This window comes from Capsicum annuum, chromosome 9, assembly GCF_002878395.1.
Source record: "Capsicum annuum cultivar UCD-10X-F1 chromosome 9, UCD10Xv1.1, whole genome shotgun sequence".
NCBI classification, from domain to species: domain Eukaryota; kingdom Viridiplantae; phylum Streptophyta; class Magnoliopsida; order Solanales; family Solanaceae; genus Capsicum; species Capsicum annuum.
In genome coordinates this window covers 15588474-15614590 of record NC_061119.1, presented here as the reverse complement: position 1 = coordinate 15614590, position 26117 = coordinate 15588474, and the positions used below count along the sequence as shown (strand labels likewise).

The 26117-nt window shown below is 36.2% G+C and overlaps 1 pseudogene; it reads left to right on the top strand.

The window, feature by feature from the left end:
* Positions 1-22191: 22191 nt before the first annotated feature.
* LOC107841663 lies at positions 22192-26058 on the top strand (annotated as a pseudogene).
* The last annotated feature ends 59 nt before the right edge of the window (positions 26059-26117 follow it).

Below are 26117 nucleotides of genomic sequence, written 5' to 3'. Positions count from 1 at the left end.
GGCTGCCCCTCTACCAAAACATTACCAAAATGTTTAACATACTCCCATTATGTAGTAGCATAACCCTCAAAGTGAGGAATCATGTAGCAACTCTTCTTCTCCTCGGTAAGATCATTGACTTGGAAGACCCCCTCACATGCGGATTCCCATGCAAGAAACTCTTTAAGATCACTCTTACCCTTAAAGATTGGAAGCCCCATTTTGATGATATTTAGTCCTACTTCACGATTTTGGTTCCCTTATTGGTTCCAATGACCAACTCTTCCTTCTAGGCCATGAAACTCCCTTGGATCAACATGTCTACCCTGTTCCTCTTCCCCCTTCATGTAACCATCATCAAACGGCTCATACCTCTCATGTTGGATAGGTTAATTTTGGTTAAGTAGAGCTTGTAGTTGCGGGTTTGGATTTGGTGGATAATAAGGTCTTTGGTCAAGTAGAGTTTAGTTTGGAGGGCTAAGGTTGTAGGGTGGCATTTGGTTTCCAATTCCTTCTTGTTAGACTTGGTGAAGTGGTGGTTGGATTGGTATCTCATGGTCTCGGGTGATGGAGTATAATAGAGTTTGTCTTGTGACATTGGATGGTTGTCTCGGTGGATGGAACATTTGGTACAAGGCCTCGGGAGTAGTGGTCGGGGAAATATTTTTAGGGGTGGATGGTCAACTCCTTTGACTTTTCACACGCTCTAACTCCCACTCATTGATGCCACATCCGTATCTAGTTTCTCAAGACCCACATTCAACCTAGCTATATCTCGGGACATAATTTCAAGGTGAGCCAAAATGAGATTGATCGCATTACTATCCATTGTTTGAGCATTTGAAGCCTTGGGTTCCATTGTGATGGTATCGAAATTAATCATTCAAGTTACAGTCCAACAAGTCACCAAATCAGTCCACTATGTCACACAAAACAATACAATACCAAACCTACAAAACAAAACACATGTTAGTTCAAACAACCTGACTATTCTCTCACTCACGTTGTGGCCTCACACTTGATGTCACAAATGTTTGCAAGTCGGCTTGTAGTTATGGTGAGTTAAAGAGTAAGTCTACTCCTTAGTTATAATGGATTTTTTGTTGGACGAATCAAGTAAGTAATGTACGAACTTGAACAAAGAAGCACTAAGATTATAAAAATGACAAAAGAACAAAAGAAACGGAGACATGAACAATGGATTCAAAGGACTAATTGACAATCTAGTAGGAATTTACTAGTTTGTTAATTAGTTTTAGGATCAACTAATGAAACCAAGAATAAACAATTAGAAACTAGAAACTTCAAATTGGAGCTTAATTATTGACGTGAATAGTAGCAAGTGGTGATATGGCCGCCAGCAATTTGTCTCGGGCCCACACAATTTATTCACAAATTTGAATCTTCAACTTTCATACAATTTAGAATTGGAGAATAATTGGTTTTGGATGGAAAAAATACAAGTATTTGAGTCCTTTGTAAGTTTAATATCAAAAGATAATCTTGACTTATACTAGTTCCACCAAACAAGACTCCTTGATTTAAGGATAGTAGTTGGAAAAGTTGATGTCAAGTCTAAGAAGTGATGTGTGCAAGTCTTCTCACAAATAACTTTATAACTTTTGTCTTACAACTTTTTGGATCTTTTTTACACTTTTTGTTGTCTTAAGTTGTAAGAATAGATGAAGAACAAGTTGAACACCACAATAATGTTCAAGAACATAATAACAACTTATTCAAGAACACAACACAACACCGCCAATTGTCAACAACAAGGCACAATATACAGCCATCTTCAAGTCACCATAACGTTAGTCAATATTATAAGCTCAAATTTAGATCTAGACGCCTTTCGTGTTAGTGAGAAAGAAACCAACACAAGAAACATACTAGACAAACAAAAATATACTAGATCTAGACACAAACAAGTTTTAGGCCAAGACAACAACAAATTCCAAATTCTTCCAAGAACAAGAACAAGATCACTTTTTTTAATTATTTTTCTAAGCTAACCTAAGATTGGATCTTGTAGGAACAAGATCAATTCATTCTCTGATACCAAATGATACAAGATCAAACACAAAACACGGATTCAAGATATCTACTAGATCAACAACAATAGAGAATCAAAGTCCCCACTCGGCTTCTCTATGTTTTCAAGACAACAACAACAATATTAAACAAAGTAGACAGAGAATACAAGATTACTAGGACTATGGTGAATCAAAGATACCCCACGCGACTTCACTTTGTCAACACATAAACAACAAGATTAGATCAACAAGAAATTTATAGGTACATTAACAACAACAAGGAACCAACGGATTCACCAAGATACAAGATAAATAGTTAGACCAAATAAAGGGACAATCTTAAGAACCCAAGAATTATTACACTCTTGGACTTTTAACACTATCCGCGACACAAACCTAACTCTACGTTGACACAAGAGGGCCTTTACCTCCTCTAAACACCAACGTTTCAAGCCAATAAGCAAACACAAGTGAATCTTCACTTGCCTAGCCCTAGTTTTGGTTTGGAGCTTCTAAGAGAAGACTAAAGTGTTACAATGCTACAAGTCTCAAAAATATTCAACTAAGTAGCAAAAGACCTAAAATATTCTATTTATATTATATCTCAAATAAAAGGTGAAAACACAAAAATGCCCTTTAATGACCAAGTGAACATTAAGCACCTATGTAGTGCCCATTATTGATGGTTTTGGAGCCTCCATCATACTTAACGTGTGCACCTTCTCGATTGAGTTCAACAAGCTCAAAAATATATCCATCTATGAGGTCGTACTCATATCATTTAGCTAATTAGATCACTCTATTTTAAACTAAAATTATCATGTTTCCCTTCAATCAAACAAATATGTCGACGGAGACATGTCTGTTTCCCCTGGTGCACTGTCTCTTCTAATATAGTAGAATATATAAGGGAAGCATAGAAGGTTGCTGATGTAGTGTTCCTCTAAGACTATCATCAGTATTTATCATTTTTTAAAAAATTTATTTTTCCTTAATATTCTATATTTTTTGAAGATTTATCTACAATGATTGTTTTTTTTTTTAAAAAAAAAAGAGAAGTCACCTTACTTAAGACAAAATGAACTACCATTTTCCAATCATGATTCTTGAGCCATGCTATTTCAGTTTCACATAATTAACATTTACTAATACAAATAATAAATGATTGCCACTACTCGTTTTATTAGGCCACTATAATTATGATATGTGTAGTGAACTAGTTCAACTTCGCATGTACACTTTATCTTCCCTCCCATCATTCACCCACTTCTATATAATTGTCCTTCCATTACAAATCCCAAAACCTATTCAAAAATATAAACCTTATTAATTGTTTTTCATATTATTTTCTTTGTTAGTCGAATGGGTATGGTCAATTTATACTCAAAAGCAAGTTTTTTCTACAGATTATATTAGTATTTTCTCTCATTAAAAATGGATTAGTCGTTCTATGTTACATTTGTGTAATAGATTTATTTTATTTCACTTCATCTTTTTTTTTATTTTTTAAAAAATTAGCCCAACCATGATGGATGGGCACTTTGGGTGTGTGTTTCCAAATTCAAGATGTCTTTGAAATGCTAACGCACCCATGATGGGTGTGCATATAACCACATAGGACTTCAAGAAAAACCTACCCTCGAAGGGCGTCGATTCATGATATATTGTGGTTCATTTCAATTTATCTTTTCAGGAAATATAATGTTTATCTATTTGAATTCATAATATGTGTCATGTAACAATTGCAAGCTCTCTCAAATCGGTTTTCTACAAGAGATTTAATGCCTTTGTAAAGTTAATCTCTCTCTCTATATATATTTATGTAAGAGGGTCATAAACCTTCCACATGACATGCATTAAACAACGAGAATGCTATTAGTCAAATAGCCATACCTTGGTTCTTCTTCGGTATGATTCGATAACTAGATTAACTTCAAAGTTATATTATCAGTTTTATTTTTTAAAAAATTATCATTGAGCCCTATACGTTTGGCATAGTTGTTTTCAAAGTTTTATTATTATTTTTTTGTTTTAAATATGAGCCATTATAATTGTGGAATAGCTATTTAACTTGCGTTATTAGTTGATATTTTTAGTTTTAAGTGAGATGTGTTTGTTTTATAGATGATGCATCATGTTGTTAAATCATGTTTTTTCTTAGAATTCGAAAGAATTATACCTTCCTTAAAGTTATTAGTGTATTACTTTGTTCCTCACATGTCACTTGAAGAGTTACTCGACTATTGTGATTGATTTTCTTTCAATTTACATTATTATAGATAAGAGATCATTATGGATAAGAACTCTTATCTCTCTAGATGATAGTTTCTCTCAGTGAAAGCTGAATGGTGAGGAAAATGAAAGTTGGAGGTGTTAAGAGTTATGATCCGAATTTTATTGATTTGGCCGTGAAAGTTTCGCGGTGCGATCCGTATTTGTGATTTTTAATGGGGTCTGTGGTGGTAGTGTAGGGTAGTAGCCTAGGACCTATTTGTATGCACGTACTATATAAGTGCGATTTAGTGGGTTATTTTCATTATTAAGAAAATTCAACCTTCTTCAAATTGTACTCTCTCTCTATTATAGTGAAACCTCTTTTACCTCTGCCCATGATTTTTCTTGCAAAGGTCTCCACATAAATCTATGTGTTGTTCTTATTTTCTTTTACTTGTGGTTTGGTTATTTTGTCCGAATCATAACAGGATGGAGAGGTAAGCACATCTCGCGCGGTGAGACAAGCAAGGTAGGACGGCAAAAAGGGATCCCTCATTTGGGGGACTTAAAGAAGATGAGTAATGTGAATGTATTTTAAGGAATTCTCCCTTCAGAGTTGTCGTAAATCTCGAAGGGGCAAAATGAGGTAACACCAAATTCAAGTGGGAATAACTCACCATAAGCCGTGATGAGTTCTGGGAAAGCTAAATGGGTTGATGTAGTTGAAGAAGAAATTGAAATAGGGGAAAAAACAAAAAAAAACTAAATTCTCATGACAAAGATAGGCTGTCGTGGAGCAAAATTATAGGCAATATAGGAATAATTGAGGGGTTTGACCTTGTGAGTGATGGAAAGCACAAATCAACTATGAATATTACAAAGGAAGATGTATATGAGGAGGTACAATGCTGGTCGTCTGTAGTTATATGCTATGTTATGGGTTTGAATCCACCATAAATATTCATGGAAGGATACTTTAATAGAATATGGAAAAATAGAGGTATTGAGAATATAGCACAAGTTTACAGGGGTGTATTGCTAGTTTGATTCCATCAGATGGAGGATCGGGGAAGGTGTTAGAGGAAGGGGTCTAAATGTTTGATAGGAAACCTGTTGTGGTTAAATCATAGAAGGCTAATATTGATGTTAAAAGGAGAATATGGAGAAAATTTCTATCTGGGTGAGGCTATTCAGATTGGATATTAAGTATTGGGGGTGGAATGCATTAACAAAGATTTCAAGCTTAGTGGGTAACCCTCTAAAGGCGGATAAAGTTGCCTCGAAAAAAGAAAGGTTGACATATTCAAGGATCCTAGTTAAAGATCCTATCAACAAAAAATATCCTAGTAGGATTATGTTTGAAAATGAATTAAGGGTGATTGTGGAACAAAGGGTGGAGTACGTGTGGAAACCCATGTAATGTCAACAATGCAAGAACTTTGTCCATAAGGTGGACGAGTGCTGGAAAAAACAACGGGAAGACACGGGATTACAGAAGAAGGGTAATATAAAAGAGAACCAGCAGACTACTAACACTGTGCAAATTAATGGGTGGATTGAAGCTAATAGAGGAGAATAGAGAAGCCCACAAATGTATAGGAAAGGAAATAGTAATCTTGGGGGACAAAAATCTCAATCCTTGAATCAGATGGTTCATAATACATAGGTACAGACAAGTAATTCTTTTGATAAGCTACCAGATGAAAAGTATAAGGATTCTACAAATGGATCAAGTTTTGTGGAAAGGTAAGGTACAGGCCCTGGAAATGTAAAGGGTGGGGAAATCCACATTCCTAATAGATAAAATAGGGTTCTGGAACACTGGGGGTTGAATAGGGTTGATAAGCAAAGGGTACTGAAGTTTTTCCTACACAACTCTAAAGCCAGCCTATTTGGCCTCCTAGAGATAATTATTAAGAGAGACAAAAATCCTAGAGCAGCTCTTAATCTTTGTAAGAGGTGGTCTTTCACAACCAACTTGTTCGTGAACCTTGCTGGAAGTATATGGATAGTATGGAAGACAATGGTGTTTGATGTAAATATTTATATGATAATAAAGCAGTTGATTCACTATAAAGTTCAACATAAAGGGACTCTCAGAAAAAGAGTATTACTTATTTGTATGGATATAATGATAAAGGTTTACAAAGATCCTTATGGGAGGGCATAGTTCGTATTCACAGCTTTTTTCAGAGGCCTTGGGCTGTCATGGGTGATTATAATTATGTTTTGCATAAGGAGGAGAGGGTGTGGGGAATAGTCACAGCTACTGAGGTGGGAATTTATAGTATGTATTACTACATGTGGGTTAGAGGATCTGAAATCGTCAGATGCCTATTGTACCTAGACGAATAAGCAACAAAGCGAGCCAAGAGTTCTTAGTCGACTTGAAAGAGTGCTAGTCAATTCTAAGTGTCAAATTCAACTATCTACGTCTAAAGTACATTTATTTAGTGAGGATCTATATGACTACTATCCTACAATTCTTAAGTGGTAGGAGGATACTTGACCTCCATACAAACAATTTAAATACTTTAATACATGGAGTATTGCCAGAGATTTCAAGAAAAGAGTGGAAGGGAGATAGAGACAAAAAATAGTGGGTAGCATGTTGTACCAGGTTATTGAGAAACTGAATTGGTTAAAAGGTGTCTTAAGAAAGTTGAACAGAGAAAGATTTAGTGAAGTTAAACGCAGAGCTGAAAAGGCAAAGGAGAATCTATGGAAGTTCCAAGATAAATTATAGAAGGATAAAAAAAATGTGTTGTTTAGAGATGAAAAGACTAAATTAACCTAACAATTTGAAGAATAGAAAAGGGCTAGTGACAAATTTTTACAACAAAAATGCAAGATCAAGTGGTTGAGAGAAAAGGACCTTAATACAGTGTTCTATCACATCTTCCTGAAAGTTAGGAGGAATAACAATAAGATATTCTCAATCAAAGATAAGGATGTCTGAACTTTTACTAATTTCCATGATAAGCTACTAGGTGCTAAACAGATAACAAAACTTATGTAAATAGTATAATTATTCAGCACGGAACACTTGTATCTAAGAATCATAGAGCAATATTGTAGTAGGAGTTCACAGCCAAAGAGGTAATAAAGGCTCTATGGGAAATTTATGGGGATAAGGCTTTGTGGCTTGATAGTTATAGGAGTAAATTTTTTAAAGATGCTTGGGATGTTACTGATCTGACTATAGTCATGCTGGAGTTTTTCAAGACCACTAGGATGTTAAGAAGTAGAAACTGCACAATAATTACTCTTATCCCCAAGAGCTCACATGTAAATTCAGTTGGGGATTATATACCCATCTCCTGTTGCAATACAATCGACAAAGTGATCTCAAAGATTTTGTGCATAACGCTAAAACTAGTGTTACCTAACATAATTTCAAAAACTTAGAGTGCTTTTGTGAAGAGGGGAATAATTGCCCAAAACATTTTGATTTGCCAAGATTTAGTAAGGCTATATAACCAAAAAAATACTACCAAAAGCTGCTAGATCAAAATTGACTTGAAAAAGGCCTATGACTCTATTTAGTGGGTTTTATTGAATAGATGCTGAGTAATCTAAATTTTCCTTATAAATTTATAAATGGGTCAATTTTGCATTGCGCTGAATGGTGGTGTGTATGAAAGTATTAAGGATGCAAGGGGGTTGAGGGAAGGGGACCCAATTTTCCCTTTGCTATTCGTAATTTACATGAAGTATTTTTCTAGGCTAATGGTTTGATTTTCATAAAAGGTGCAAAGGTATGTGACTAAACCACTTATGCATTGTTGATGACATACTTATTTTTAGCAAAGATGAGCTAAATTCTGTAATACTTATGCTCCAGGCTCTTCGAACCTTCTCTTTAGCAACTGGACTGAGTACTAATGTGGATAAGTCTAGCTTCTATTCTGCAAATATGACTAAGGTAGATTTAGAGAATATATGTGAAATAACAAGGTATAAAAGAGGAAAACTCCCATTTCGATTTCGAGGAATTCTAATCTCTACAAAGAAATTATCTACCATGGATTGTGAAGTATTGGTAGACAAGATGACAAGTAGGGTAAATACTTAGGGCTCAAAGAATCTTTCATATGCACTCAATTGGTAAATTTTGTTCTTTTATATGTGCATTCCTATTGGTCATTTATAATTATATTGCCAAAGAGTGTTATAGAGCAATTTAGATGAATATGTCAAAACTTTCTATGGGATGGAAAAATACATACAACCAAAGCTCTACTGGCAGCCTGGGACTTGGTATGGAGACTAAAGATTGAAGGTGGTTTGGGCATAACTGAGGGTGTTACCTGGAATGAAGTGACAATGGATAAGTATGTTTGTCATATAGCTAGCAAAGAAGATAATTTATGGGTGTGATGAGTCAGTCATGTGTACCATAAGAAATCAAACTGTTGGCAATTTGCTGCACCTAAAGATTTGTGTTGGTTTTGAAAGAAGATTTGTGATGTTAAATAGATGTTTACAGCAGGTTATGTGTTGAATGGTTGGCTGAAAATGAACAGGACATATACAATACTGAGTGGCTATGCATGGAGAAGAGGACTTGGAGTGACCTGGCCACATTTGAGGGGGGTATGGAATGTAGGCAGCATATCAAAACACCAATTTATTTGATGGTAAATAATGCATCAAAGGTTGTTGACAAATAATAGACTAGAGAAGATGAAATTGATCATGAATGAGACTTATGCACTTTTTAGAAGAATAAATAAAGATATTGATCATCTATTTTTTCAATGTGATTTCTCTCAAATTTGCCTGACAAGGATAATACAATGGCTCCAAATAACAATTAGGAATTAAATGTTGCAAGGTTTGTGGATGAGAATTAAGAGAAGGGACAAAGGTAAGGTGAGCAGGACGTTTTTATGGGTAATTACAGTTGCAACTATCAACTATACATGGAAGAATTACAATGAATCAGTGTGGAATTAAATGATTTATAGGCGGATCCAAATAGAGTGTATCTAATACCCCGTACTATTCTTAGTTTGATTCAGCTTTTAGTTACATGCATAAGGGGATTAAGGCCTAAAAATTTCACTAAGTGTTGAGGACTTAGTCATTTTCAAGACCCCTAAACTTTGAAGATTTTTAATTTGGTCTTTCCGACCTCGAGACTTTGGTTTTAGATTTAAGTCATATTCAGGTAGGTAAGAAGTATGTATCGGAGAAGTTTTAGATTTTTTAACAAGGTTTGAAGCATGTTTAGATCATGAAAATAGTGGGTAACCACGATACGGCCGCGGCGTGGCAATAGTCCCAAACTCATATTTACTGCATCACGATGAGAGAATTCAACAACCATGGTTAGACCGCTTCGCAGCGACATTGCTGTGTCCAGTTTTTTTATTTAAATGGTTGAGGGGCAATTGGGTCTTTTTTTCCCTCATCTTCAATTGTCCATAACATGAATTGGGACATTAATTAGGGCATTATTTGCCTTTTTCTCCAAATCTCTCTCAAGAAAACACTCTTTGTTTCCCCAATAACACAAATTTAGTTCCTTTTCCCCTAAGAAATCAATAATTCAAGTTCCCCAAGTTCAAGAACCTTCAAGAAATCATCAAGAATATCACTTTTCCTTTCAAGTTAAAATCTTAAGGTTTGTGGGATGTTCATCTATGGGTTCTTTTCGCCCATGGGGCCCAAAAACCCTCTTTTCAATTAAAGAACGGATTTTTCTATCATTATTGCATTTTATATTGCTTAATATGGATTTAATTCATGTTTTCATGGCAATTTAAATGCAATTCAGCCCATGTATGATTTCATGCAAGATTTGAATTCCTCATGCTATGAATTTCAGCTTCCCATGTCTTAGCCAAGTGAACTTCATGTTGTTGAATTCTCATGTTTAAAATACCTCATGTACAAGTTCATGATTTCCACATGCTTAGTAAAATTCTTGTGTTTTGAGTTGAACCATGATTCAATATTACAGTTTAATTTTAAATATCGTGTTTTAATGATTACTCAATGCTGGTGGGTTATGACTACCCGATACCTACGTGTTTTATATGATTTTCAGATTTTCATGTATGATTCAGTTAAACTATGAATATCCTACTTATTTAGTTATTATGATTAAGATTAGAACTATTAGAAATAATATCCAGTTCAGTACCAATGTCAGTTCAGTTGGGAGAACGATGTAGCACCGAGCGAACCTAGGGATGGGGGCTCACCTGTTAGCTAGGACTGGGTCCTTAATAGCAATCCTTAAGTTCCAGAACTACGTAGCTAGTGTAGGATTATGAGATGTCACCCACTAGTTTAGGGCTGACATTATCTTAGGGTCACCTGCCAGTTAGGACTGACTCCCTAGTCGTACGGGACATCAGCCTTGTGGAATCTACATTGTCAACCAGTATTGGTACCCATGGCACGGTACTGATACCCTTCCAACTGGAGTTACTAGTCAGACCCCCAATTAGCTAATATTAGGACATGTCGGTTATATAATATATCCCACAGTCTCAGTATAGTATTCAGTATAAATTCAGTTTAGGTTTGCTTAACCAAAGTATATAGATTTAAAGATATTCAATTATACAGATTTTAGTATTCAATTTACATATTATTTTAGAAATATGTATATGCTTGGTCTTGTATTCTCAGATTTATAGTTTTCATGCATTCGTGCTCAGTTATTTCATGTTGCTCAGTTAATCCTTATCTTATTTTCACAGTACCCCATGCGTTTAAGCCAAACCTCATCTCATATACCAATACATTCAAAGTACTGATCGCATACTTTTCTTTGCGCTATGTTGTCTTATAACATAGGTTTGAACGCTCAATTTTTCGGCCGTTCCTAGACAGCTTAGCGTACCCGACAACAGTAGTGGTGAGTCCTCATCCATTGAGGACATGATTACTTATTCCAGTTATTTCAGTAGTCCTTTATATTCAGTTAGATAGAGTTAGATGAGGGCTTATCCCATCAACTCCTCAGTCAGTGAGAGGCTTTTCAGACAAACAGTTAGACAACCAGTCAGTTATTTTCAGCTTTTATTCGTTATCTCAGACACGACAGTATTATGCATTTTTATTTTTTTTTAGTAGTTTATCAGCTTATCTTCCGTATTTGTTATATCAGTACCATTATATTTAGTGCTCACAGTAGGTACTAGCTTATGGGTTAGCTTGTGGTAACTTATGACCGTAAGCATTGTTGATGCGGTTAAGGGGTAACCTCGGATCATGACAGTGTAAATGCAAGATTACAGAGATATGAAATAGAAGAAGATATTTAGAGACAAAAAGTGGATAGAAGATATACTAGCAATAATTGTTATTGAGAGTGAAGTGTAGGGAGATGCAATTGGGCGACAATGCTTGGGTCTATTGGTTACTCTGTTTTCATGTTTGTTATACTTTATTTTGTTTTGTATATTGATGGAGCATTGAAGGTAATAGTGTTGGGTATATGAATAAAGAAAATGTTGGATTGCTTGACCAAAAAAAAAAAAAAAGAAAAATCATTATGGCACTACAAGAAAATATATAATTGGCAACAATATTTTTACAACAAAAATAATATTGTTGGCAAATATCAAGAAACAACAACAACCTCATTTAATTGTGGATACAACATAAAACCTTTAGTCACAAGTTATTTCTTGTTGGCAAATAATCTAATCTTGTTGCCATATATTATGGGCAAAATAATTAATTTAAATTATAATTAATTTGGCAACAATATACTTTTTTTGTTGCCAAAAATATTTACATTGTTGGTAAAACTTAAATTTTGTCAACAAAATCATTTGTTTTGTTGCATAAAATTGATTATCAATTATTTTTCATATTTTAGCTAGTAATAGCGCGGCAATGTTTTCCTCCAACTCCCAATTTTTCATTAAAATCAGTTTTATTACAAAACCCTTTAGAGGTTTAGTGGCTCATCAATCACGCTTCAGGTTCAAGCAAAGCTTTCAAGAGTTATGGAGTTTCCAGAGTTTTCTCAACCGAGACCTAGGCTTGAAAGGTAATTAGTTTCTTCCCTTTAATTTTAGTAGTTTTAAGTTTAGGATTTTAATTTCTCATGTAAGCATAAATATAGTTTGTTAGATTTGCAATTATTTTTGGTAGAAATGGAATACTTTCTTATATTTACAACTATCTTGGGTACAAATGGATTCTTCAGTTGTGCAATTAAGTTCATTAGTTAACTCTCAAATCTAAAAATCCCTATTTCGTTAAGAGACTAGAGATTTGCTATTTCCTCAAAGTAAAATTAGGGCTTGAACTTTAAGTTGGTGTTTGGACACAAAAATTATAATTGTTTTGGAGTTGGAGTTGTGTTTTCCCATGAATATAAATTGGGGTTATTTTTTAGGCTAAGTTAGCAGTTACAGCTGCTAACACAGTAACGTTTGAGAGCTTGTATGTGGGGTTAGAGGAGAAAGGTGGGGAAAATGATTGTATACATTGGTTAAAGCTAGGGAGCAAAAAGGGTGTGACCTTGACCAAGTAAAGTGCATAAAGAGGGAGGACAGGAGAGTTTTGGTGGAGGATGTCCATATTAAGAAAAGATGGCATGATTATTTTTGTGGCTTATTGAATGAGGAGGGGGATAGAAGCTTTGAGATAGGAGAGATGGAGAACTCGAAGAAGAATTGAGATTTTGGTTACTTTAGAAGTTTTAAGATAGAGAAGGTTAGAGAGTCTATTCGTAGGATATGAAGGGGCAGTACGACAAGGCCCGACGAAATTCTGGTGGATTTTTGGAAGTTTACTAGTAAAGCAGGTTTGAGCTGGTTGATAAATTTGTTTAATGGAATTTTCAAGACTGAAAAAACGCCTGAGGTGTGGAGATAGAGTACGCTGATTCCATTGTATAAAAACAAAGGTGGCATTCAGAGTTGCAACAATTATAGGGGCATTAAGCTATTGAGTCACACTATGAAAATTTAGGAGAGGGTGGTTGAACGAAGGTTGAGGAGGGTCATGTCCATTTTGGAGAATCATCTTAGATTTATGCTTGGTCGCTCGACGACAGTGGCAATCTACGTGGTGAGAAGATTGGTGGAGAAGTATAGGGAAAGAAAGAGGAACTTACACATGGTGTTCATCGACTTGGAGAAGGCTTATGACAAAGTCTCGAGGGAGGTACTTTGGAGATGCTTGGAGGTGAAAAGTGTCCTGACGGCATACATCAGAGCTATTAAGGACATATATGATAAAGAAAAGACTCGGGTGAGATCGGTGATAGAAAACTCAGATCATTTTTTGGTTGAGATAGGTTTGCATTAGAGATCGACTCTCAGCCCATTTTTATTTATGCCGATGATAGATGTATTGACGTAGAGTATTCAAGATGAGGTGCCTTGGTGTACGTTATTTGCAGATGATGTGGTCCTAATTGATGAGACGCGGGGGGTGTCACTGATAAATTGGAGGTTTGGAGGTAAACCCTTGAATCTAAGGGGTTTAGGCTTAGTAGATCCAAAACAGAGTATTTGGAATGCAAGTTTAGTGAATCAAAGCAGGAGGACGGAGTGGTGGTGAGGTTGGATTCTTAGGATGTTTGTAAGAGGGATAATTTTAAGTATCTTAGGTCTATAATTTAGGGGAATGACGAGATTGGTGAGGATGTCTCTAAACGTATTGGAGCAGGTTGAATGAAGTGGAGGCTTGCCTCAGGAGTGCTGTATGATAAGAAGGTACCCTTACAGTTTAAAGGCAATTTCTACAAAGTGGCAGTCTGTCTGGCTATGCTGTATGGTGTAGAGTGTTGGCCAGTCAAAAACTCCCATATTCAAAAATTGAAGGTAGAGGAAAGGAGAATGCTTTGTTGGATTTGTGGACTTACTAGAGGAGATAGAGTTAGTAATAAGATTATTTAGGAGAAGGTAGGAGTAGCTTCAGTGGAGGATAAGATACGAGAAGAAAGGCTGAGATGGTTTAGGTATATGATGAGGAAGGGCACGGATGCCCCAGTACGTAGGTGTGAGCGTCTAGCTTTGGATGGTGTCAGTAGAGGTAGAGATAGGCTGAAGAAGTACTGGAGAAAAGTGATTCGATAGGACATGGAGCTGTTACAACTGTCTGAGGACGTGACCCTAGATAGGAAGGTGTGCAGGTCACGAATAAGGGTAGAAGGCTAGTGCGTGGGTGGTTTATAACTAGTAGTTAGGGAGTTCTGAAGTATACGACTGTGTACATTGGTAGGAGCCACTAGTGTATGCTACTACTAGGGGGTGCCCTTTTCTCCTTTTCTCTTCTTTTCCCTTTTCTTATTTCTTATTTTCTATTTTTTTTTAAATTTTTTTGTTGCTCTTTTTCATGGCTCGCTTAGCTCTACTGTTATTATTTCTCATTTCTTATTTCGTTTATGCCACCCATTCCATGTCATATATCACTATGACCTTGTTGACTATTCATTATCTTAAGTCGGGGGTCTATCGGAAATAGCCTCTCTACCTCTTCGAAAGTAGCGGTATGGACTGCGTATATTTTACCCTCTCCAGACCCCACTTGATGGAAATACACTGAGTTTGTTATTGTTGTTGTTGTCGTTGTTGTTAGTTGTAACACACTTATATGTGGTTTATGTAAGCATTCGAAGGTTGATGAAGTGGAGTCTTACTTGCATAAAATGGTGAAGTATGGGTTAGACCCTGATGCATTCATGTTAATATAATCATTGGCGCATATTGAAAGTTGGGTATGGTGCAGAAAGCGGATGTAATCCTTAATAATACAGTTTTTAAAGGTTTTGTTCTTGATGAGTTTACTTTTTGCTCACTTATTTATGGATTATGTGAGGATGGTAACATTGATAGAGCCAAGAGTTTGTTTCAGGAAGATAACAAGTGGGAAAGCCTTAACTTAAATGTGTTAAATTTGGATACTAAGATGACTAAAAATATGTGCAAGAATCACATTAAAGATAGCATTTACAATGCAAATCCAGTTTATCTTAAAACCAATTTTAACAACTTGGGAAATTCTTCCTTAAGCAAGCTCAACACTAGCATCTATACCAAGGAACCTGTCAATAATAACAATAACAACAGTGAGAGAACCAATGGAAATAACTCCGCTGATAAAGGGCTTAAGATTCTACATGTTGCAAAGACAATACTGAAGAATGAGGTTCTTGCTGGATATATATTTGTTTGTAACAATGACTTTAACTTGTATTCACTTTTTCAAATCCAATTTCAAGTTGTATTTGAGATTCTTATGGTCAAACGCCATACTTCTACTATTTACCTCTTTTTAATGACTAAATGTTGTCACAACTAACAAAATTTTAACAAAATCCTTTAGTCTTTTTTAATGTTTAGCTCATTACAAATTGTAATGTAATTCTACAGTAATATAACTTGTTATATTTCTTAATCATTATTTATAGCTATTATTTGTGTAGTATAAGTTCTATTCTGCTAATTAATACAATATTACTGTATACATTGCAGTGCTTGTATCAATCTTCTACTTCTGGCTACAATTTTCAATATGATTACAAATTCAACTACTTCATATGAGACAAGTCCTGCAAGTCTTATAGATGAAAACCAGGTAAGTAAACTTCATAGATCCTCAAGTTATCTTGAAGTATAGCGTGTGGGCATTTTTTTAATGGTGCAATGTGGTTGAAATGCTACTGGAGTTTCTTGGTTTCTCTTTAGTTGTGCTTCTAGTGAAAAGTTTGTGTCATTATGGTCGTCAAGACTGAAGAAGACTTATTTTGTACTAAGTATGGTGTTTTCGTGAAGTATAGCATATGGATAATTTGTTAACTATGCAGTGTGATTGAAATGCTATTAGGGATTTGGTTTTCCCCCATCTATTTTGTTCTTATGGTGGAAAGTTTTGGGCTTTATGGTAGCGAAGGTTGTTTAACTTGACATATTTCTTTGACACCAGTAAGCTGAAAAAGACTTTTTGTGCTAAGTTTGGTGTTCTCTTGGAGTATATATTATGTGGGTGTTTTGTTATCAAAGAAGTTCTTTGAATGTGGTTGAAATGCTATCTGGGGTTTGTACCTTTTCTTTCTCCACTTTTTTCTTCTCCAAATGAAAATTTTGGACGTTCTATCTGTCTTTATTTGGTAAGTTGAACTTTATCAAATTTCACATGTTCTTTCCAGTTGTGTTATGTTGCATTGTAGATTGGTATAAATTCTTTAGGATGTTGGTTGTCCATTTCCAGAGTCATCAGCGACTTTGCCGTTGGTACCTATTCCTCTTTGCAACTAATAGTGACTAGTGGGAGAAAATTTCTTGAAAGGGTGAGAATTTCTTTGGCATGTTGGGTCTCCATAAATATTTTTAGAAAATTACTGTAGGCGTACTTGATTTTGCCATGGCAATTTGGGTGCTTTTTGAGTTGCTTCAGTACCACTTGCTTATGCTTGTATGCCATATACTGATCCTTTCCTTAGCAGTCCTTTTTCTTTGGTCCAATGCATCCACCTTCATCAACAAGTCTCCACCCCAAATTCCACAAGTCATTGTGTCTGAAGACATTGTCCTGGGTGTTGCTGCTGCACTCAGGATCTATTAGGAAACCAATTACAGAAATATTTAGGAAACAATATAATTACAGAAATATTAGGATCTGTTAGGGAATCAATTACAGTAATATTCTGAACTCAGGATCTCCGGTGTAGCAGAAACTGTTGCTATATTTAATCTCTTGCCATTTCATGTGTTGTTTGCAAGTTTGGCTCCGTCTGGATGTGAAGGATCTCTCATGTTTTCCTTGGCATCTTCTCTATGTTTTTCATCAATATTTAACGGGGTTTTGGGTGTTACCTTGGCTACTTTCCTTGGTATAACACCTGGTAACTACTCGAGTCTGCATATTGGGATTCTTCTCCAGTTTGTTGAGGCATTACTGCCACTGGGATTGCTCAGTTATGTACCTTTGGCTCAACCTGCAGCTGAAAAGGAAAGGAAGAGAGGTCAAAGTAAAAGGATGAGAAAATATTGGAGGGTAGGGAGAGTAGTTGTTGAGTCATTCTATTCTTATAGACGCAAAAGAGAAGAGAATACACTGCTGACAAAATAATCAGCTTGCCTCAAGAATAGGTGGCACCCTTTAGGTTCACAGAGGCGTTCCTCCAGTTCTTGTGATTCAGTTATTTTAGAAGACCCATTTGTTTACTTGTTGTAATACGGATATGATTGTGTGTTATGAACCTGTTGATCTTGCGCTTGTTTTTCTTTATTATTCTTAGTAATACCCTGCATCTGATCTTTATTAAACACAATGAAATATATTTTTGGTACATATTTATTTATGACTTATGGTCTATGTGTTAATGAACAGTTGATGAAAGATTTACAAGAAAAGCAAAAACAAAACTCAGAGATGCAAAAAGAATTGGATCGCTTAAAAGACAACTTGACTTTTGAGAAGCAAAATTTAGAAGTGGCTGATTGTGATTGTGATATATTCAGATCTTTATGCAATGAAAAAAATGCAGAGCTTTAGGTATTTGTTAAATATTATTAAATTTTATTTATTAAAGCGAAAATCATATCATCTCATTTTATTGATTGATTCTTGACAGGCTACTTTAACAGAGAAGCAAAACTTAGAATTACGATTTTCAAAGTTGTTGGGTCCTCAAGGTTTGAAAAAAAAAATCCAAAAGAATTGGTTGACGTAAATAATCAGGTAGAGCTATGAATTTGACCTTTGTCCAAATTTGTCTATAATCTACAAAATACAAACTCATGAATCTTTCACTAGTAGGTCTTTGAAAAGTTTCAAGAAGAGTTGAAACCTTGTTCTATGTTGCGTTCTACAAAAGAGACAAAGAAGAGGCTTTTGAGTGAAAAAGCATCGCTTGAGAAAAAAATTGAAGAGCTAGAGAAGAAGATGAAGATTTAAATCAAGTAACAACGCAAGTGCTATTGGAGAAGAATTTTTTTTTTTTAATTACTTAGTATAGGATCATAATGATCAGTTTATATTTTTTTTTACAAGTTAAGACATGTAGTACTTAATTTTTTGAAAGTAGAAAATATCTAATTCATCAATCTTATATATTTTTTGACCTTTGCAATTTATATAATTTTTAGTATTTATATAAAATTATATTTAAAATGTGTTTTGTGTATGTAGCAACTACTGACAAATTGTTGCTAAAATTTTTTATAAGCCACAAGCATGCGAATGTAAGACATCAACTTTTTTTGTTGCATTAAGTTATTTTTGACAATAATATATTTTGTTGTTGCAAAAACTTTTTTCATCGATATTTATTGCAACGACATGCAACAACTTTTTTATTATTGCCAAAAGTACTTTTGGCAACAACATACGATATATGGCAACAAAAAATATTACTGAAAATGCCTTATTTCTTGTAGTGTGGAGAGCTATTGAACCATCCATGAAAAAACTCGGGTAAAGTAAGCCCTGAAACTTATGATACTTTATGCGTGATTGATTTATTTTTTTATTGTATTCTTTGCTCTCTTTTTCGTGTGAGGTTGTAACGACCCTCCCGGTTGTTTGTGAAATCTTCTCATCTTTTCTATTTTTGCTCTCTTCATAGTTTATATACGTGAGTTATGACTTACGGGATGAGTAGTATTGATTTTTAGGATATATTAACGTGTTGGATATTTTAAAACAATTAGTTTAATTAGTGATTTAATGGATCAAAGTTGTAGTTTATTTTCTTATATGGTCAATAAAAGAATTAATTTAAGTTGGAAGAATTTAACATATTTATAAAAAAATAAGGTCAGATAAATTGAGAGGTGGAGTACAGAAGTTACGCTTAGATTATCTCACACAGCATAGAAGAAAAACAAAAGCACGACGATTAAAGATTGAATCTTTTCACTCACGTCTTTGGAAGCAATTATCGCCAATTGCAAGTGAAGGTTAGACAAATTTGTGTGAAATTTACTCTTAATTGATTCTGTTAGGAGTGATTTACTGAGGTGGTGGTACAATATTTTATTTGGGGTGCACAGCTAATGATAAGAATTGAATGAATGTTCTTTGCCTAAGAACTATAAGAGGTAACTTGCTGGACAAAGGTTATAATTGATTTTGTCTTATTTGAGGCCAATGTAAGCATGGAATGTATAAGAGTCTATTGTGAAAGTGTTCAGGGGTTAGTAATAGGTATTGTAGGTGTATATTAATGCTATTTAGTGGTTGAAATTGCAGGCTTTTGGAGATTTAAAATTATTATTGTTAAATTTTAATAATAATGTTGGTAACAGCAGGTGAGTATATGGTCATATTGTGTATCAGATACTAAAATAGATGTAGAAATTAACATTTGATTATATTTTTATGTCAAAATAAATGTAACGATATGGGTGTCGTTAAATTTGTATTCTTATAGAGATTATATTTTGAATAGATATTGATCGTTCAGAGATTTTACGAAAGGAAAAGACCCTCGCAAGTTAACTTGCATTTGGATTTTTCGATCGAGGTAGGTTATGGTTTAATTAAAGGTTAGACTCGACTTAATTGTGTGTATGCTCCTAAATTAGATACTTGTGGATTGGTATTCGCACATGTTTGAAATTGTTGAAGTTTGGATTGTTGATTCATGTATAAATGTTTATTGGAAATTGACCTGATGGAATTGTCTTATAACTTTAAGTGTACTTGTAAACTTGGTACATTGAGTTGTATGCTGTGAGGTTGTGTAAATTGATATTGGTAATACTTGTTTCTATTTATGTTGGATCGGGTACCACATCGGTACATTTATATTTATGTTGGATCGGGTACTACGTCGGTACATTTATATTTATGTTGGATCGGGTACCACACCGGTACGTTTACATTTATGTTGGATCGGGTACCACGCCGGTACGTTTACATTTATGTTGGATTAGGTACCACGCCGGTACGTTTATATTTATGTTGGATCGGATATCATGCTGGTACATTTACATTTATGTTGGATTGGGTACCACGCCGGTACAGTACATGAACATAGATTGTTCCCTACAGGTCATGACTATTTGGGCAAAAATAAGTCCCATAGCAGGTGTGTACATACTTGTATTGATTTTGTGGGTGTTTACCGTATGATTGATACACTTGATATTATGTGGTTTGTTTGTGAGCATTGTTGACCTGTTGTTGTTGTGTTGTTGGTCCAATGAGAATTTATTATTTGATGATGCCTGTCTACTTGTTTTCCTAAATTATGTTGTGTAAATCCTATTAAGTTGGATTGGCCTATGATGCCTACCAGTACATAGTGGTTTGTACTGATACTACCCTGTTCTCTTCTTTTGTTGAGTGTAGAAAGTGTTCCAGAGGCTCAGACATAACCTCACCTCTAGAGTTGATAGCAGATCTTGATCCGAAGGGTGAGCACTCCATCTTCAACCTGCCATGGGTCATCTTAGTTGTTATTGTCCATCTTTCGGGCAATGAAACACTCCTAATTTAATTTTTTTGGGAATCTCTTTAGACTTTATTTTATTAGTAGTTCTTGTACGATGATTTTCGGATCTTGGGTATTTTAAATAAGTATTTTATTTGACTTTCATATTAATAATGATTAATCTTGAACTTTTATTATTAAATTAATTTTATGATATTATTATCTTAATATTGACTAAGTGATTGGGTAAAGGTTCGGTTTAGATGATTTTTCCATAGGAAGAGTAGAGTGGGTGCCACTCATGGCCCTTTGGGTCATGATAAAGTTGGTATCAGAGACTAGGTTCATCGATCTCATCGTACAAGAACATGTCTAGTAGAGTCTTATGGAACGGTATGGAGACATCTTTACCTTTCTTTGAGAGGCTACAAGGCAATAAGAAAATTCAAATTCTTCTTTCTTACGTGCTATTATTTGATTTCAATTGGTATCTGACGATTTTAATTGGTATTGGCTCTTTCACTCTTATTCTCGCAGATGGTAAGAACACAAAAGAATGAGGCAAGAGGAGGACGTGGTGAAGGAAGGAGAGCAGCTCCTGCCAAGGGCAGGACTTAGGCTGTTGGGCCAGCTAGAGGGAGGCCAATATCTCCTCCCCCACATGAGGATTTGCCTGAGGTTGCAGAAGATGGAGCTATGTCGGTACATGATGACCGAGTGCCAGTTCATGATAGGGTTGCACTACCTCAGGGAGGTGTAGCTTTGATTCAGATATCTTTCACTGTGATTCAATAGGTTCTGAGTTTTCTGGGTGGTTTGGCAGGATCAGGGAATATGCCCGCAACACCTGTAGTCCAGTATAGGATGCAGTATGCTGCTGCTGTAGCCCCTCGTATGAAAGAAGTGAAAGGAGCAGATATTTTTCCAAGATAGGTTGTAGGTCTGGTGATGACCAGAGATGAGCATGAGTTATTCTGTAAGTTTATAAAGATGAAGCCCCCTATTTTTCACGAAACTGCATTGGAGGATGCCTATGAGTTTATCATCAACTGTCATGAGAGGTTGCATAATATGGGAGTGGTTGAGAGGTATGGTGTAGAACTGGTTACTTTTCAATTTTAGGGGGATGCAAAGATATGGTGGAGAGCCTATGTTGAGTGTAGGGATCTAGCTTTGTCTCCCTTGACTTGGACACAATTTTACTCAGTTTTTCTAGAAAAGTACGTGCCTCGTACTTTGAGAGATAGAAAGTGGGATAAGTTTGCTAATCTTAAGAAGGAGAACATGTCTGTTACGACCTATGAGGCCAAATTTCATTCTCTATCTCGGTATGCATCTCACTTGCTGAAAATAGAGGAAGAGATGATCCATTTTTTTGTGAAGGGTTTGAACACTGGTCTCCAGATTTTTCCTCTTCAGATGACATCTTTGGATAGGTCTTTCTAAGAGATGGTTGATTTTGTTAAGAAGCTGGAGGGCATAAGGTAAGAGGGTTATGCTAGAGCATCATAAAAGAAGGCCCGCAGAGGAGGAAATTTTAGTGGTTCTTATTCTAGAGGTCAGAGTTCTCAGGGATACCCTGGCCTCCCCATTCAGTCAGCGATGCTGGTGTCGGTGGGTGGTTTGTTAGGTGCTAGCCAGCCATGTCCATACTCTGGTGGTTACCTTGCTTTATCTTCGTCAGCTCAGTGGCCTACCTTGGAATGTACATGTTATGAGTGTGGTAGAGTGGGTCATGTTAGGAGGTTTTGTCCTAACACAAGGCAGTTCGGTTAGTTTAGCCAATAGCTGGCTCCTAGAGCTCTCGTTCCTGCAGGTAGGGGAGGTGGTGGTAATAGTAGAGGTCGTCCACAGGGTGGTCGTGGTGGTTATCAGGCAGGTAGGGGTGGTAGTCAGCCCCATCGAGGTAGTTTTCATCTTGGCAAATGTGACGTGCAGACTGGTGGTAGGCCTCATATCTATGCCTTTCCAGCCAGGCCCGAGGCAGAGGTATCAGACCCTGTTATTACCGGTACTATTCTTGTTTATGACCAGATGGCCACTGTATTATTCGATCCTAGCTCTACTTTTTCATATGTGTCTGCTAATTTTGTTGTGGGATTGGACATGGTATGTGATTTACTTGAATTTTCGATTCACGTGTCTACTTCTGTTGGTGATTCTGTTATTGTTGATAAATTTTATCGTTCTTGTTCTGTTATGTTTATGGGGTATCAAACTTGGGCAGATTTAGTGATTCTAGACATGGTAGATTTCGATATAATTTTGGGTCTGAGTTGGTTGTCCCCATATCATGCTATACTAGATTGTCATGCTAAGACAGTGACTGTGGCTATGCCGGGAAAGGATAAACTTGTGTGGGAAAGTGATTATAGTCCTGCCCCAATGAATCTTATTTCCCTTCTTTGTGCAAAAAGGTTAATTGGAAGGGGTTGTTCGGCCTTTCTAGCACATCTTCAGGACACTTCCGCAGAGGTCCCATCCATTGAGTCAGTTCCTGTGGTGTGTGAGTTCCAAGAGGTTTTTCCTGCAGATTTTCTTGGTAAGCCGCCAGATCGTGACATTGACTTCTGTATTGATCTAGAGCCAGGTACATATCTTATTTCTATTCCTCCCTATAGGATGGCTCTGACTGAGTTGAGGGAGCTAAAGGCTCAGTTGCAGGATTTGTTGAGTAAGGGTTTTATCCGTCCAAGTGCCTCTGTATGGGGTGCTCCTGTCTTGTTTGTAAAGAAAAAAGATGGTAGTCTTTGTATATGTATAGACTATAGGCAGTTGAACAAAGTTATGATCCGTAACAAGTATCCTTTGCCTCATATAGATAATTTATTTGACCAGTTGCAGGGTGCATCCGTATTTTCTAAGATAGATTTGAAGTCCAGATATCATTAGCTTAATATTCGGCCTGCCGATATTCCTAAGACTACTTTTTGAACCAAGTACGAGCACTATGAGTTTCTTGTGATGTCTTTTGGGCTAACTAATGCCCCAGGTGATTTTATGAGTTTGATAAATGGGATATTTAAATCCTAATTGAATTCTTTCGTGATTGTATTTATTGATGATATTTTGATTTACTCTAACAGTAAAGAGGAGCATGAAAATCACTTAAGGATTGTTTTGGGGTTGTTAAAAGAGAAAAAGCTTTACACAAAGTTTTTGAAGTGTGAGTTCTGGTTGGCTTCCGTATCTTTTTTGGGGCGTGAGGTTTCGTAGGAAGGAATGATGGTAGATTTATAGAAGATTAAAGAGGTTAATAATTGGGCTAGGCCTACTTCAGTGACAGAGGTTCGTAGCTTTGTTGGCTTAACAAGTTATTACCGCAGGTTCGTGAAGGGGTTTGCTTCTATTGCTACTCATATGACACGGTTGACTCAGAAGGATGTACCTTTTTTTTGGTCTGATGAGTGTGAGGAGATCTTTCAAAAGCTCAAGACCTTGTTGACTACCGCTCCTATTCTTGCCTTTCCAGTAGAGGGTAAGGATTTTATTATTTATTGTGATGCCTCAAGTTCTAGTTTAGGTGTTGTGTCGATGCAGGAAAGGAATGTCATTGCTTATGCTTCAAGTCAATTAAAGCCCAATGAGAAGAATTATCCCACTCACGATTTAGAGTTAGATGCTGTGATTTTTCCTCTTAATATATGGAGGCATTACTTGTATGGGGATCATTGTGAAGTATTTACTAATCACCGCAGTTTACAGTATGTGTTCATGCAGAGGGATTTAAATTTGAGACATCATAGATAGATAGAATTGCTTAAAGATTTTGATATAACCATTCTCTACCATCCGGGGAAAGCTAATATGGTCACTAATACACTAAGTAGGAAGTCGACAAGTATGGGTATTTGGCTTATTTTAATGCTAGCAAGCGTTCGTTGGGTAGAGAGATTCAGACTCTAGCTAACAAGTTTATTTGACTTGAGATGACTAAGAAGGGTAGGATTCTAGCCAGCATAGAGGCAAGATCCACATTTCTTGATCAAATCAAGGCTAAACAATTTGAGGATTCTAAGTTAAACAAAATTCGTGATAATGTTTTACAGGGTGAGACCAAGGAGACCGTGCTTGATAGTGATGGTGTTTTGCAGATTAAGGGGCGAGTTTTTGTACCTCGTGTTGATGACTTGATTCCTACTATTCTAGCAGAGGCTCATTGTTCGAGGTATTCTATACATCCTAGTGCAATCAAGATGTATCGTGATTTGAGGCAACATTACTGGTGGGGTCGGATAAAGAGTGACATAGTTGATTTTGTTGCTAAATGTCAGAGTTGTCAGCAGATAAAGTACGAGCATCAAAAGCCAGGTGGTACTCTTCAGAGGATGCCCATTCTTGAATGGAAATGGTAGATGATAGTTATGGATTTTGTTGTTGGTCTTCCCAAGACTTTGGGAAAGTATGATTCTATATGGGTTATTATGGATAGGTTGACGAAGTTTGTATATTTCATCCAGTTTAGGTAACTTTTAACGAAAAAAAGTTGGCCAAGATTTATCTTAAGGAGATTGTTCGGTTGCATGGGGTCCCAGTTTCCATTATCTCAGATAGGGGTACTCAATTTACTTCTACCTTCTGGAAGAAATTGCATGAGGAGTTGGACACAAGGTTGGACCTTAGTATAGCTTTTCACCCTCAGACTGATGGGTAGTCTGAGCGGACGATTCAGGTGTTGGAGGATATGTTTCGTGCATGTGTGATGGTTTTTAGAGGTCATTAGGATCAGTTTCTATCTTTGGCCGAGTTTGCATATAATAACAATTTTCATTCGAGTATTAATAAGGCACCGTTTGAGGCCTTGTATGGGAGAAAGTGTAGATCTCCTATTGGATGGTTTGACGCATTTGAGGTGAGGCCATAGGGTACTGATCTGTTGAGGGAATCGTTAGAGAAGGTCAGTCTCATTCAGGAGAAACTTATAGTAGCTTAAACAGACAAAAGGAGTATACGGATCGAAAGGTTAGAGATATGCACTTTATGAAGGGTGAGCAAGTGTTGCTCAAGGTATCATCTATGAAGGTTGTCATGCGTTTTGGGAAGCGAGGTAAGCTCAGTCCTAGATATATTGGTCTATTTGAGATTCTTCAGCGCGTAGGGCCGGTGGCCTATAGATTAGCTTTGCCTCCGAGTTTGTCAGTAGTTTACCCTGTGTTTCATGTATCGATGCTAAAGAAGTTTCATGGTGATGGTAACTACATAATTCGTTGGGATTCGGTCTTTTTTGATACAAACCTAGCTTATGAAGAGGAACCTATTGCTATTCTTGCTAGAGATGTTCGTAAGTTGAGGACTAAAGAGATTGCGTCTGTGAAGGTCCAGTGGAAGAACCGTCCTATTGAGGAGGCCACTTGGGAGACCGAAGCAGACATGCGTAGCAAGTATCCGCATCTTTTTGTTGATTCAGGTAATTCCTTGTTTACCTCTCTTGTCTTTTGCTTGCCAGGTCGGGGACGAACAATTGTTTAATTGGTATCTGATGTAACGACCCTCCCAGTCGTTTGTGAAATCTTCTCATCTTCCCTATT